The sequence below is a fragment of the Nannospalax galili genome, unplaced genomic scaffold, assembly GCF_000622305.1.
Source record: "Nannospalax galili isolate Female #2095 unplaced genomic scaffold, S.galili_v1.0 scaffold1230, whole genome shotgun sequence".
Classification (NCBI taxonomy): Eukaryota; Metazoa; Chordata; class Mammalia; order Rodentia; family Spalacidae; genus Nannospalax; species Nannospalax galili.
Window position 1 is genome coordinate 554656 of NW_008329135.1, and position 14859 is coordinate 569514.

Consider the following 14859-nt stretch of genomic DNA (forward strand, 5'->3'; position numbering starts at 1 on the left):
TCTCTCTCTCTCTCTCTGTGTGTGTGTGTGTTTGTGTATACATGTGTGTGATTTAATTCTGTTAATGAAACCTTCACCACTGACATAAATGTAATGCATTTCAATGTTACCTACCTTCAAGAGAATATTTATATGAACTGACTTTATTTCAAATAAATTCAGGTCAGGAAGTGATCGCTAGACAACTTGCAGCCCATTTGTTCATGGAAACTGTGGAATAAGAGCAGCCATGCGCTTTCCCAATCTAAACAGTTTAGTGCATGAAAACATGGATGTATCTAGCTTTGAATTATACCAACCACTTTCATGTTATAAGAGAATTCTGAAATTTACAAAAGTAATGAGTATGGGTAGTATTGATTTCTCCAGTTGATATAAGCTCAATGAAAGCCACACTCTGATATGATACTTATGTTTCCATCTCTTCAAGTCTTTAGTTTTATTTTTTCTGTATTTTTCATATTTCTCATGTTGCTTAGGAAGTGAAAGAAGAGAGTGAGCTAATGTTACTCACCACAAGGCAGGGACATGTAATGTGGACCCTGCATCAGTAGCCAGGGTTTTACCTTTATGTTTCTAGACACAACCTCCAGGCACACTTGTGAGGGATTTTCTAGGATAGGTTGCCTCTGTGTGTGCCTGTGGGATTTTTCTTGATTAGGTTAATTGAGGTGGGAAGATGCACACACCATGGGTGGCATCATTCCCTGGCTTGAGATTCTGGGCTGTATAAAAACAAGACCATGAGCTGACAATAAACATTCATTTATCACTGCCTGCTTTCTGACTGCAGGTAATATGACCATCTGCTTCAAGCTGTTGCCTTCCTGACGTCCCTGCCAGGACAGATTGTCCCCTTGACATGTGAGCTACATTAAACCGTCTCCATGTTGTTTTTGCCCTAGTTTTATATCCCAGCAACCAGAAAAGAATGTAAGATGTATGTGAAACCTTAACATTCTCATTGGGTTCTGTGAAATTATACCTACTGTGGGGTCGTTTGCTAGCTTCCAGGATGAAATTACAGACAGACGTTCTTCAGTGGTCTGGGTGAATGAACATCTTACATTTCCATTGTGCTGAAAAATATACGCTATATATTCTGTGAAACGTGGGAATCACACTGCCCATCACACTGGGCTCTTCGTAACTCAACCTTTGCTAAAAGACCCCACAGGCAGTGTGTTCAGTGCCCCTGCTTTGTAGCTTCAGATAGATGCTTGGAAATAAATTCAGTCCTCTCAACACCACACCAGTTAGGATGTCTTCTGGTGAACTGCCATTTTAAATAAATTTTCAGGAAATGAACTTCAACAATTTCTAAATATATTGTTTTTTTAAAAACAAAACATCTGTCACTTGCAATCAACTGTAAAGCATGTTCCCTTGTTTATTGGTTGTGTTTTTTTAATGAAAGAAAAATTAGCGGGTATTAACAGCACACATTGCTACAACTAAATTGATTTATACACTCTTCACCTTTTAAATATTTTATGTCATATATATTGTGTAAGTTAGTCTGCAATGTCTATACATACGCTACTCGTTAAACAGCACCCATCACATGTCTTTTCAAACTCACATGTATTTTTGTTATATGCTATTTAATTAAACAATTTCGGTATATGTTTACCATCTAGCTATTCAATGGTTCCCGAAATAGCTGTTTTTTATTTTGTTTTTTGGTCTCCCTGAAGAACTGTGAAAGATGGTGAGCTCTTTGATGTGGTTCTAACAACTTTTAATATAAGTGGCGTGATCTCACAGTCCTCCTCAGCACGTGAATACCAGAATTCCAAACCTTAAGAAAGAGTTGGTGAATAAGGAGTGATGTTTCTTTCCTTTCCTGGTATTTGGTTTTTTTTTTTTTTTTTTTTTTTTTTTTTTTTTTTTTTTTTTTGGTCTTCCTATAGCCCCAGCTATCCTGGAATTCACTATGCACTATGTAGACCAGGTTGGCCTTGAACTCAGAGATCTGCCTGCCTCTGCCTCCCAAGTGCTGGCATTAAAAGCAAGTACCACCACGCCTGGCATAACTTTCCTTCGACTGTCCAGAACCCTCAGGTGTTTGCAGGAAGAATCTCCAAAGTAAGCCCCATGTCCACCGAGTCCTGGCTCACAAAATTCAACTCATTTAACTAAAAGTTCTTTTAACTATTACTTTCATAAGACACCCCTTTAAAAATGTTTTGGTAGGTCCCCGCCCCCACCACCATACACACCAGCCAAGGAGACAAAACAAAATTATCATGTAATTTTCCCACCTGGCATCTGGGCCTCGGGTGCTTAGCACGTTTCTGCTCCCACCTAGTGGCGAGAAGGTGGAACTCAATCGGTTTATTTCCTCATAATAAAGCGCACATCTGCAGTCAAGTGAATTCTCCTGGTGTGGCAGCCCTCCTGACAGCAGAACCCATTCCCTAACAGAAGAAAAATATTAGCTACCGAAATCAATCCTAAGTCCTTCGTCAAGGAGGGAGGGAGAAATTGATAAACTACTTCAAGGGATGCTTTGTCTAGTGATTAGTGACTTTCTACGTCCTGGAGTCATGAGTATGGTGGTTAATTCCCATTGTCGTGGTTCTCCCCTCTTCCAGTGATACTCCACATGGAGCGGCAAGAATTAACCTTCCTAGATCAATAGAACCTGCTCCCTGAATAGAGGAGAGCCGGTATTGCTGGAAATGCTTAGAAAAATAAAAGTGCAAAACTCTGAAGAATTTTTAAGACAGAATTAATTCATCATCTGTTTTTCTGAAGGAGGAAACAACTGCTGATCGGAACAAAGACTTGTCCTTGGAACACGCAACGGAAGATTATAAATGTGCAAACCAAAGGAGACATAGAAGCAAAAGACAAGACGGACTTTCCATAGGACAATGAATTGACTGAACACATTCTCAGAATTAGAGTATTTCAACCATTTTCAATCTCAAATCAGGAAATTTAGTGGTACTTGCCAGCTCTTCCTTTTTTCCTTTTATTGTTGAATTTTTGTGAGTTTCAGACAATGTGTTGAGATCATATTTAGATTCCCTCCCCATAGGAATCCCCCCTTAGTATTCCTTGCCCAATTTCATTATACATAAGATATATTTCATTTTATACATTAATTTCATTATGTGTGTGTGTGTGTATCAAGGCTAATAGAATTAAATCTGTGTCCCCAAATGTCCTTTGGTGTGGATACAGCCATTGGACCTAGTGAACCTGCTAAAAATCACACCCTTAAAATCCAGAATAAATCCCAGCATAGACAAGGGAAAATGGGTAAGAAACCAGCTATCCCTTTTAGAAACATCCCTAAGCACCCCTCCACATGCGAAGTTTTTGGATGTGGATCTTTCATGAGAAGTATGATTTTGAAATCTCATTATTTTAAATATTAAATGGGAACTATGAAATGGGAGCAACAGAAAGGTTGTTGAGAACAAACCTTGGGTGATGTCTTAAGGTACAGTAGAGAAAGTGGAAATCCCTCTAAGCCTTTGACAAGAAACATCCTTGCAGAGATTATGGAACAAATGACAGGCTGCATGAGAAGCCCAAACTCAAAAGTGAGCAACTCAGAGCACACTACTATATCCTATCACCAAACACCTGTTCAGTGTTGTTCAAAGAGACGAAGTCCACACAATGGAAGCTCTCCATGGTGAACCTACCTAGTCAAAAGATACGCTTGGCAGAAAATACAGCTTTTGCTAGGATGAAGGAGAAGGCCTCTGATGCTTCCTTTACCCCAGCCCTTTAATCTTTCAGGGTCCAGAGGGGGCATCTAATGAGCTGGAAGGAAGGTGACTGAAGAAAGAGTCCCACAGCCTGCCAGTGTCATTATCTCTCAGTGAGGAATACAGCAAAGAAAGGGAGACGATTAGATGTTAGAACGAAAGAAGCTAATGGTGGTGTAGTGATGACAATAAGAACCAGGACAACCAGTGCTCTAAGAGAGACTGAGAAGAATGAAGAGCAGACCTCAGACAGAGGAAGATAGAGAAGACACATCAGGGCAGCAGTGTGAAACAGGCTTGGAAGGAAGCCCAAGAGCAGAAATAACCAAGAAAGAGAAGACTCAACAATTAGTGAAAGAGGATGAGTGCTCTTGACAAAGGCCGTGACCGCTAGAACAGAAGTTGGAATCTACCCTCCTGACCAGTTCTTCCTAGAGGCTGTTACATAGATAAGAAGACTTAAAGATGCTGCAAGAACTTGTTTGTCTAAAGAGCATCACCCTCAAAATAACTTGAAGGAATATCTGACTTACAGGATTAATATGGTTCACATTTTGTTTTATTTATTTATTTACTTAATTTGGTTTGTTTGTTAATGATATAATGATGGATCTGATGTTTTGCCACAAGACACTTGAGAAAAAAAAACTACAAAAATGTTTGGAAATGTCTCCACTTAGTAGCTCACTGAAGTCGAAATGAGATGCTTATAAAATGATTTCCAAAGAAAGAGATAAGAAAAAAGCTATTAGTAGAGGAAAGTGGAATGGTTGCCACTGTAGAAACTTCTAAAATCATATGCATGTGCATCATAAAAAGCTATTAAAAGGAGTTACAACAGGGGGATCATTGCCCTGTCCAGACATCATAAGCTAATGAGAAACAAAACAAAAACATCCTCATTGCCAGGAATGGACTCCCTCTCTAGAAGCTGTTGACCAGGGGTCCCGTAGACCCTGAAACAATATTGGACATTGCCTCTGCTCTTGGTTATGCACTAGAACTGGGTGGTAAGACCCTACTGCTGAAGACACTACGTACATGAGCTGTAGAACAGAAACAGAGAAATTAAGCTGGTGCTGACTTCATAATCTTGTCCCTGCTGCGTAGTGTTCACAGTGCTGGAAGGTGCCATGCATGCTACCAGAGGGAAAAAAATAGTCATCATCCGTATTCAGCTGTGAATCCTGTGAACTTGCCTGGAAAGTTATGCCCACTCGTGGAATAACGGTGAAAGTATTAGGGGAGTATCCAGCCACTCTTCAATTGGATCATAAGTCTATTTCCTAGGAGTGAACTGATATCTGACATTGATACCAGGCTTAGGAACCTGAGGCTAGACAGGTCAAAGGAAGTAAGGGAGAATCTAATACTAATTTTCTACTAAAGAGTTGTCATTTTAAACTGTCTCTTAATGACTTATGCTCATATATTAACGCATCTCTCAAATTTCACCAAGGTTTTCTTATGTAACAAATGATGATCAACACAGATACCCATAATTGGCCAATGTTCAGAGAACAAGAGTTTGCAGAGTGCTTATCCCTGAATAGGACAACTAGATCAAACTTCCGCCTCCCAGGGGTCATTGAGAAAGAGGGGTTGGAATGATTGCAAGAGCCGCAGATGGTGGGTGACCACAAGGGAACAGAGTTATCTAGACAGCCGGCCAGTTACCCATAGGAACTCACAGTAATGGTGACAGCATGCACCAGTCCCATGCAAGCTCAAGCCAGACAAAATCACATCAAAGACATGAGGAAGTTGGTAAGAAGCTCCAATCCAACCTAAGGAAATTATGTCAACAGATATAACTGGTATTTGTGAATGCAAACACAAGTGACAGGGCCTCTTGTTAAAATAGGAGTTGTCCTTGCTGAAATATTTGTTACATAAAAGTTAAAGTTTGTTTTTCACTCTGTGAAAAAATTGTCCTACTGATGAGGATTTCTGATTAGAAAAAAGTGGACCAACCACTTTGCAATCATAATTAGTAGATTGTAATGTCAGATTTTTGTCTACAAAATATCTTAGGATCCTGTACAAGTTCAGGTTAGATGGCTTATTGTCAATTAACCCTGAATTTAGGGATCATGGATTATGGCAAGAAAATAGGTAATAATCATATGTTTCTTAATTAGAATACATATCAGTAATGGCAATGACCGTTGTGTTACTAATACTTTTGTACATATCACTCATGTACCCTGGAGATCAATGCCAAGTTGAAACTCAACAGTGTGGGAGATACAGGAAGATTGGATGGAGCTACCTTTGAAAGCTATGACATCCTTCAGGGACAGAATGCCTTAATGCTTGCCCATAGGTGTCGAATCCTCAGTCTATCAGGTTAGTAGTTAAAGCCATGATCTCTACTCCATCTGCTCTGACATTTCCACCCTTTGGGATAACACAGGCCAGAACTGGACATGAATAACTTTCAGATTCCAAGTTACAATGAGCACTTTTTAACATGAAAGAAAAGAGATGAACATATGAGTATGTCGTTGAGTCACAGATCTTTGTGCATACTTATTATTAACAGACAAAAATTATCCTGATTTAAACTATGGGAGAAATGTCTTAATATGGAGATTTTGAGAGATCGAGGTCTGGGGAAAGAAAATCAATAGTCAAAATGAAAGTAAGAAAATTAATAAAAATATGATTCCCGGATGGCATTGATTTAGTCCAGGATCAATAACTGAATATTGATAAAATCTCAACATCTGCATGACGATTCTGTGAGACAGGAAGGAAAATTAGGCTTTCCCCCCTTGACTTCCTGAGGAAGATCTATTTAATAACAAGCCTGGTGACCTCAAATACCAGAGGGTTTTCTCTTAACAGGGACACTCTGTAGAGAAAGGCAAGTCCAAGTCTGATGGATTCCTTCTAGCACTGATTCTCAGAATAAACAATTAGGTTATATATCACTTATTTTATGTAGAGCTGAATTATAAGAAATTTTGAGTTGTAGCTGATGCCAGAGTTGGTGAAAACTTTTTAAGAAGATGCTTTCAGATGATGTAATGAGTATGATGTTGAAGTGAGTAAAGGCTCACGCTGACGGAGGTAACATTTATGTATACTCCCTGCTCAACACATGGAATAGTGCATTCAAAACTGTAAAAAGGCAATCCAATACTGGCCAGCCGCTAACTAAAGAGATAAACAAAAGTAAGGTTCTTTATACACACTGTGGTAAATACAGAGATATGTAATTAACCAAACTCAACACAAGAGGAGGAAGGAGAGGAGAAGACAGAATAGGGCAGAGCAGCACAGGGGAGGAGGGGAGAGGAGAAAATATTCAGAAGACAATGAGAATGATGCTAGCTGATGACTCTGCATGGGCTCAATGGTGAGGAAAAAGATATCCATGTTACAAATGAGGTAGATCCAGGGGTAGAAACGGAAAGTTTTCAAAGGCAAATGAGGAGTCTGACTGCTCAGATGGATACTGAATAGAATGGAAAATGAATCTGACCGAGTTACCATCACTGAACTGAGATAGTTGGAGATTTGGGGGACCATATGATAGCTTTGGCTCCTCTATATCTCTTAAACTGACCCCTTAAAAGAGTTAATAGATATCAGCCTAAAATAAATCAAATATAATGCCAAACTCATGATTTGGAATAGAAAATACTTAACCCAATAGCCCAATCTAGCCCATCAATTCAAGCCATAGGTTTGAATGCTGTTTAGTAGTTGACTGAGATGTACTAACCTGACCTTCAGTGAAGGCTCAGGAACTTTTGCTTAAAATTATCTGGGATGGTATAGAAACCCTTTAAAATTACTAATTATTCACCTTATTGTACAGCAATTTCTAGGGAAATTAGAAAAAAAAAGCATTCTAAAGGTAGAGATAGAACAAGGCACACAATGTCCTCCCTTAACATCTGAGTGCACACATACACATTCACCACATTTACACACACACACACACACACACATGCACACACACAAGCACATGCAGTTTCTTTTAAAAAATAAAAGAAAATGTTCTAAAAGGAAACAGGAACTTCCCATTGATTCTTGGATGTCCTAAATAATGAAATGACAATACAGAGGGGGATGTTACTTCCTCTTTATCAAGCAATCCTGTCTGGTCAGCGCATAGGAAATCTGTGAATGGAAATCTAGAAAACATTGTCCAGGGCTAAATAACGTGCTCCCCAGCCATGCCCACCATGCCCAACACCATGTAAGTAGTATAAGAACTACAAGTTAGAAATGGCTGAAAAAACACGGTAGGTTCTTTCATAGGTTTCTTTACCTTACCTACTGTGGCGTCTAGCCAGATACAGTCTGCACATTTGAATAAAATATTATTTAATATATGTGTATATTTTATACATTCATATTTCAATGTAGAGTGGCATGGTTATAATTTACTATGAAAGTCCATTGTCTTTATTACCAATACACATACTTTGATGCACTGCTTTCGTGGTGCTATGATCTACTCTTCAGGTGGTGCAGAGTACATTTACAGACTGCTGTGGAGTTCTCTGTACAGATGGCTGACAGGACTCAAGGTCTGACTCCTGTAGTAAAACTTGGTCAGAATGTTTGGATAGAGTTAACAGTCTTCTCTAAGTTTGAGAAGTAAATGATCTCTTATTTATCTGGAAGTAAACTGGGAGATGGGTGGGAGTGCCTGTGGACATTCCAAAAGCCTGCCTCAGTTTACTGCTGGATAGTACTGCATCAGAAGCCTGGAGCTTCCAAAAGTTCTGCATTGCATTTAGAAAATCCAGGCTAATTGTCTGAATTTATATATATATTAATATGTATAATATACACATTTATTAAATTATATATATAATGACTGCTTATTGGCAGTCATTCAGTTTTCTTCTTCTTCTTCTTCTTCTTCTTCTTCTTCTTCTTCTTCTACTCCTCCTCCTCCTCCTCCTCCTCCTTCTTCTTCTTTCTGGTATGTTATCCAGGACCCACACTATTACACACTTTTACCTAGCAGGATCTGGTGAGGGCAGAGAGCACTTTTTTTTTCTTATTTCAGAATTCTCTCACAACATCTACCAGTCCTCTGTTTGTATCCCCCCACACATGCACACACTCCCACAGACACATACATACACATAAATCGTACAAATGTATTTCACTTATTTTAAAATAAATAGTTAAAGTCAATAGTGATTATATACTTAGCTACGGAGGTCACATCATGAACAGTCACTATAAAATGACCAGTTTTGATTGATCTAATAGCAGCTTAATAAGACCAAGCACACTTTTCATTATCTAGTCCTGATAGAGAGAATGTATTTGTAAACATGTTCCCAGGTTCTAATTGCCAGAGAAATAAAGTAACACAAATTGGTGAATTACATAATCTATATCTTAAGACATCTTTGCTTATTCCCATTTGTAAATGCATTTTTAACTTAATTTTGGTTACAGTCAATGTTGTAATGATTATATATTATTTTTAGTTAAGGTCTTTATGATTTAGATAAACAAAAGAAAAGGTTAATATGGTGCGTAAAGGAAACCAGTAATCTTTCACAAGGTAGAAATGAAAATTGTGTTAATCACTAGCAAGTTTCAATGAAATGATCAGCCACTGGGTCTTATCTGCAACTTTTATACCATGTGTACAATATCACTTATTTTTCTGTTAATGCTATAGCCCTGGCGATTTGGAGAGAGAAAAGTAAGTGCCTGGATCTATCCCTAAATGTCAACCGCTTAAGTGGTTTGACTTTTATTTTCTATTTACTTTGGTCAGTGTAAATTTCTGTGGGTTTTGCCTGTTAGGGGAAAGGGGATTTGAGGATCTGTAGTTCCTGGTTATTAATATTTGACTTTGTTAGTGCTAGCTGTTTACTATATGACTTGTGATATAAAAAAAAAAAGAGGACGAAATCACATACCATTCACAGTCCTGAAAAACTGTACGATCATCGCACATCAAGCTTCAAGTCTCAGTCTCTGTGTAATGCTCATATTCAGTTTTACATTTGAATGTCATCACCCTTTAATTGTTTATATATTCCATTTTCCTACCACTGTACATGTGCGTTAAATCAAGAATTCAGTTTTTCTCTCCACACATTATACCCAGAGTATTTAGCTTTTTGCTTAAACAATGTCAAACTTTATCAAAAGCATAGTCCATAAGTCTTAGAGCACTGCACCGACCACAAGCATCCTGTAAGGCAGAAATTGTGTTGATTTCAATGTCATCATTCTTTAAGCTAAGGGCAGAGTCTAAGTATCTCTCGTGTTGAATCAAATTCTACCGGGGGTCTTGTAGAAGTCAACCAAGAACAGATGAAACAGAGTGTGCAATTACTATTCATAATTTCAGACACGTTCCAACCACAGGGTCTGACAACACCTACTATCCTTAACTACTCTGAGCATTAGTCGTGGGAAGGTCCTCTAATGAGACAAAGACACTTAGAGCCCAGGGTGCATGACTATGTCTCTTCTATTCTTCCGGAGTTAACTTAGAGCCGCTTACTCTCAATTGCTAGTCTGCACTCACTTGTGACAAGGCCAAACCATGGTCTGTAGTGAATAAAAAGAAGTTACTCTACTTCATTTATTGAGAATAACACATATTTATTACTTGCAAGCATCTCCCTGTGTTCCAAGGAAAGAATCCACTTTCAGTCCTAGTGAAAAACGTCTGTGATATATACCCCAGTTACTTTCTACTCCTGTGATAAAATACTGACCCAAAGCAATGTTGGGGAGGACAGGTTCAGTTCACCCTACATTTCCAAGTGACAGTTCATCTGTGAAGAATGTCAGACAGGAACTCAGAGCAGGAAGCTGTGGTAGGAACTGAGGCACAGATCATGGAGGAGCACTGCTTATTGGCTGCCATTTTCCTCCTTGTGGTTGGGACCTGCTGTGCTGCCCAGTTTTTTTGACTATGAACTCTGGGACTTCCAGAGAAGAATTATCTTTCTATTGAGTCCTTGTAAGAAGGACTCAACAGAAAGCAGGCCATCGGACCTGCTGAGACTCAGGAAATCCCAAAAGGCCATTAATGCCTCAATGAAAAAATGTGTAGGAGGCATTAGTTGTGAGTCCCCTCATTACAGGCCATAAAAATCTTGACACATGAAGGAAATCTAATATGTGGGGAAATAAATTTTTGTATGAGAGTTAGCAGGACTACTACAAATTATTTGGGTTTTATTATTATTGTACAGTTAAAATGGCAGGCACAGACATAAACCAGCCTAGAATTGGGGAAACGGGCAAGAGGCCTCAACTCTAATTGAGGACCTACTGGCAATTGATCACTGTTGAGAGAGAGAGAGTTGACTCTAGATAGGCTGATCAGGTCCAGTAGATGAACTAACTCCTGGGGACTTCTGTGTACATACATAAACTTGACTCGCTAGACCTTAACATATGTGACAGTGCATGAAATCTAGAGGGTAGGTTAACATGATGGGGAAGGGGGTCTAAACATGATAAAAATGTATTATATGAAATGCACAAAAGTTAAATAAAACTATTGAAAAAAATGGGAGACAATGTATGTGACAGTGAAATTTTGTGATGTTTCATTACCATTCATAAAACGTTATACAAGTTATACATTAAGTAGATTTTAGGTCGTTGTCATTGTGAGCAAAGAAATTTGAAGAAGAGCTAAGAAAGAGAAAAGTACCAATCATCCTAGAGTAGGATAAACAAAAATGAGAAAAATTAAAACATGAGAACACTGCTATGGAAGTATTGTTATCAATAATCACCCAAACCTATCCAAGTACTAGAAGTATAAAATAATTGAAAAATAGAGTCTTATGGAGAGAACTGCATGTACCTTCTAAGACTCCTCTTTCTTACAGCAAAGGAGAAGGGGGATGGATGGAGCTAAGGAGAGAGGAGGAGGAGATGGAGGGAAGGAGGTCGGGAGAAGGGAGAAGGAAGGAAGGAAGGAAGGAAGGAAGGAAGGAAGGAAGGAAGGAAGGAAGGAAGGAAAGAAGGAAGGAAGGAAGAAGGAAGGAAGGAGGAGAGGGATGGAGGAAGGAAGAAGGAAGGAAGGAAGGAGGAAGGAAGGAAGGAAGGAAGGAAGGAAGGAAGGAAGGAGGAGAAAGGAAGGAAGGATGGAAGGAAGGAGGGAGGGAAGAAGGGAAGGAAGAAGGAAGGAAGGAAGGAGGAAGGAAGGAAGAAGGAAGGAAGGAAGGCAGGATAGGAAGAATGAAGGAATCAAGGAAGGGAGGAAAGGAGGGAGGACTATGGGAAGAAATACCTCTGTCTTTCACTAAGTATAAGAAACAGAAAAATTGCCACATCTACATTCTTAATATATGATTCAAAAATTATAAACAGTTTACAGTTAAATAGCATTCTTGAATAAAAATACCATATTTTAGAAGCATTTTCTTTCTGCATCCTTCAATATCAATAAATGTTTGACCAAAGTCTGCCCTTGAAACACACACATTTCTCCCACCAAAGTCAAGAAATATGCATATGCGTTTCTAGGACCAGATTTGACTGGATGCTTAATTAGTGTCTGGCTGTGATTACATCTGTGGTGTTGAATTTTCAAATCTAAATTTTCAGCATTGCAACAAAACTTTGCAAAATTCCTTTAATTCCCATAAGGGAAAATAACATGGAATCATCTGGTATTTCAGTCAGGCTGAAAAAAAATGTTTTTCTTCACTCGGAATGCAGTTTCTCTAGGGTACAAAACAGAGGAAGAGTGATTTAAATAAATAAGAAACAGCCCTTTGAGTTTTATTTTTGAAGACGAGAGGTTTTATTTAGTAATGTTATTCTGGGCAATGGGTATGGCTTGTGTGTTTCTCTCTGTCTCTATCTGTCTCTGTCTCTCTGCCTCTGTCTCTCCCTCATCTGAGGACCAAATGAGGGATTTTGTTCATTCTCCATTATTTCTTTCTATCTTTCTTTCTCTTTCTTCATTAATCATTCACAATAAGCCACCAAGAAAGTACAATTCAATTCTTGTGAGACAAATTTCCCAGATTTCAATGCCCTTTTGTCTACAGTATATCTGTCCTCAGCCACAAACCTGGGTTGAAAATTGTCTCTTTCAAGAGTATTTTTAAAAGCATTTATTAATGTGTTTCACAATAGTTTGCTGTGTTTTCTTCTAGCTTCAGTTTGTCTCACCGAACTTGAACTTGAGAAAAAAAAAAAAAAGGAAATACTTGTTGTGAGAACTTTGCTGAGTACTGCTTTCAAGTTTGTGTTTTATATCTGCTCTCTATGGATCAACCGAGTCACTACTGGCAAGACTAAATGGCTTGGTTATAATACATATTAAATTTGAAATGCCTTATCTGGAGTCACCCAACTCCCAGAGCTGGCTCCTTCAAATGAATAGCCTTCAAAAAGTAGAAAATTGGAAGTAAGATATATTCCATTGTCTACTTTCAAATTCATTTTTAGAGTCAACAATAACTGCTACAATTGAATTTCATAATGATTAGACATGCCATATTCCATAGCATTAAGCAGTATCTCTTAGGATTTGGCACCAAGTGTTCCAATAGTATTCCATACAGGAAAAGGACTCTGAGGGATTCTAACCCCTTACCGCTACTTCATAGCCCAAGCAGATATCCCCAGTACTTCCAGGCTAAGAGGAAAGAGAGAAACCGTTTCATCTGGTTGCTACCAATCTCAAAACGCAAACATGATTTGCTTTCTGTACAACTACATTTCTTAGTGTTATGAACTTCTTTTGCATATAATTATCTCTGCTATCTGGGTAGCTTGCTGTCAGTTATGGGAATTTGGGAGACTTTTTTTTTTTTTTGGTCTTTTTGAGACAGGGTCTCCCTGTAGCCCCAGCTGTCCTGGAACTCACTATGTAGACCAGGCTGGCTTTGAACTCACAGAGATCTGCCTGCCTCTGCCTCCCGAGTGCTGGGATTAAAGGCGTGTGCCACCACTCCTGGTAGAGACTACCTTTTTGTTGAGTAAAGCTTATACTTCTCCAAAAACCAAACAAAGAACCATCTTCATAGAATAATGAGATAAGGGAGAAGCCTCTATCAGTAAGGTATTTGCCCTTCAAAAATGAAGATTTAGGTTTGATCATCAGCACTCATGTAGATGGGATGTGCTGGTGCATGTGTATAATATCAGCAGTAGTGACACACACACACGATGGGATCTCCATGGTTTGATGGGTAACAAGCCTTCCTATCTGGTAAGTTCCAGGACAATTAGAAACCCTATCTCCACAAAGCTGATCAGTTTATGATGAATGACAAACATTTGAAGTTGTTTCCTGGATGACACACACTTGTCCTATCTCTCTCTCTCTCTCTCTCTCAAGAATAAGGAAACAGGAAGAAGATTTCATAATCAATTGCCTTCTATGACTACTCGAAGGTTATACACAATTCTGATTTCTTGTGGTACCAGATCACATTATGTGGGAATTAAAATATATTATTTATTTCAAATAGAGCTTATTTTCACTGAGAGAAAAATGTATTTTGCATAATTTGGTATTGAATTTTATAACAGCAGGCAAATCTTTCCAATATGCTGTCACCAGTGCTCTATATTTCATGGGACATGACCAAGAGCTTTAACTTAGCTGAACATATATTATTTCTAAGTTGGTATGACTGAAAATCAGTATGTCTGAGGTCTGTTACACAGAAGAACAAGGAAAAAATAACTGCTCCCATTAGAAGAATCCAAAATCATTTTATAGACTGTAATCAGCAATATGATTTACTCTCGAATGGTCACCCTGGGACAAGGAACATTGATAAAAATTCTGTCCTTTATCACAATAGATGACACCACTGGCCCTTCACAGACATGCTCTTCGATCATTTGTTCGCTGAATCACCCTCAACCTTTTCTTCTTCTCCTTTATAACCACTTCTCTGGCTTCCCTAAAGAAGGGCATAAGCACCATGCACACACAGGACACCCACAAAAGGACAAGTGCATGAGTCTCAAATAACTTGTGCAATTACCAAAATCCAAGTTCGTAAAATCAAGAAAAGCAAGGAGATGTATAGGTTCTTCATAAAAATGTAAGTGAAATTACTATTAAACATAGATGGAAATGCTTCTATTTGATGCTAGTGAGATTCAGAAAACACATAGATCTAATATAAATGTTATGATT